The sequence below is a fragment of the Sorex araneus genome, chromosome 3 (genome assembly GCF_027595985.1).
Source record: "Sorex araneus isolate mSorAra2 chromosome 3, mSorAra2.pri, whole genome shotgun sequence".
Taxonomy (NCBI): domain Eukaryota; kingdom Metazoa; phylum Chordata; class Mammalia; order Eulipotyphla; family Soricidae; genus Sorex; species Sorex araneus.
The window spans coordinates 144,716,827-144,718,564 of record NC_073304.1 but is presented as its reverse complement, the minus strand read 5'-3'; the positions used below and the strand labels follow the sequence as shown (position 1 = coordinate 144,718,564).

The 1,738-nt window shown below is 40.0% G+C and overlaps 1 pseudogene; it reads left to right on the top strand.

Annotated features, from left to right (window-relative positions):
* The first annotated feature begins 1,037 nt into the window (after positions 1–1,037).
* On the top strand, positions 1,038–1,379 carry LOC101546129 (eukaryotic translation initiation factor 1-like; annotated as a pseudogene).
* Positions 1,380–1,738: the final 359 nt, after the last annotated feature.

Here is a 1,738-nt window from a genome sequence, read left to right as displayed (position 1 = left end):
TGAAGTTTGCAGGAAATGCCTATTGAGGTTTCTGGACTCCTTTCACCATTCCTCTGCTTGTGCTGGGGATTCATCATGAACAGGTGTTGGATCTTGTTAAAGGCTTTCTCTTCATCAATAATATTATCATATAATTTTAATAATGATTTTTGCTACAATATAACATGATACTTTTATTAATATTGTTAATTGATTCTTGTATTATGTTAATTGATTTTCATATGTTGAACCATCCTTGCATCTCTGGGATGAATTACAATGGTCAGGAGGTATGGGTTTTTTCTTATGTATATGGATCCAGTTAGCTAAGATTCTGTTAAGGATTTTTAAAAATTTTTAAAAATTTTATTGAATCACCGTGAGATAGTTACAAGCTTTCATGTTTGGGTTACAATCTCACAATGATCAAACACCCATCGTTCTACCAGTGCACATTCCCACCACCAATATCCCGGGTATAACCCCCCTTTCCCACCCTCCCCCTGCTTCTAAGGCAGACAATATTCCCCATACTCTCTGTCTACTTTTGGGCATGCAACACAGACACTGAGAGGTCATCATGTTTGGTCCATTATCCACTTTTGCCATGCATCTCCCATCCCAACTGTTTCCTCCCGCCATCATTTTCTTAGTGATCCCTTGTCTATTCCATCTGCCTTCTCCCCTCCGCTTATGAAGCAATCTTCCAGCTATGGGGCAATCTCCCTGACTATTATATCTACCGTCCTTGGGTGTCAGCCTCAGGTGATGCTACCCCACACTCCACAAAAGAGTGATGTATTGATATTTATGGAGAAGAAGTTTTTTTTCCTCCCAAGAAGAAGTTTTTTATAATTAGGTTTCAGTCATAGTATGTTCTAATATCCATCCCTTCCCCAGTGTCCCTTTCCAGCCACCCATGTCTCCAGTTACTGAACCATTGCTTAAAACTCAGCAGTCTCCCCCTCAAGCTCCCTCGCTTCCATGCTTTGTCCTCCTGGCCCTCCTCATGCCGCTTCCTTCACAGTCCACTTCCATGAAGGAAAAGGATCCTACAGATGTCTGCTATTCAGAACCTCCATTCTTTCAACCCCTTTGATGATGTAAATGAAAGTGATGATCTGCTTCCTTCTGGCACTGAGGATTATATCCATATATGAATTCAACAGAGAAATGGCAGAAAGACTCTTACCACAGTCCAAGGGATCACTGATGTATTACGATAAAAATAAATTAGTGAAGATCTTCCAGAAGAAATTTGCCTGCAAAGGTACTGCAATTGAGCATCCAGAATATGGAGAAATAATTCAGCTACAGGGTGACCAGCACAAGAACATATGTCCAGTCCTGTCGAGATTGGACTGGCTAAGGATGACCAGCCTACATTTCATGGGTTTTAAGTATTTTTGCCTCTGAAGCTTATGTGAGGATTTCCTTGCATTGAGTAAATTTCCCTTCTGTCTCTTGTCACAAGTTTGAAAAACCTCATAGCTTATGTAATGTAACATTGTGGGGTCAGCTTTTAACTTGGACTAGAGTAACTTTATGCAATAAAATGAAAATAGCACCTCCCCTCCCCCACAGGAACACTAGTGATCTGAAATTTCTTTTCAGGAAATATCTCTGTCTGCCTTGGGTATTATTGTAATGCTAGATTTATAGAGAAGGTATTAGGAAGGAATCCTGTGTCTTTGATATTTTGGAAGAGCTTAAGGAACATAGGCAGCAATTCTTTGAAGATTTGAATGAACTCACTAGT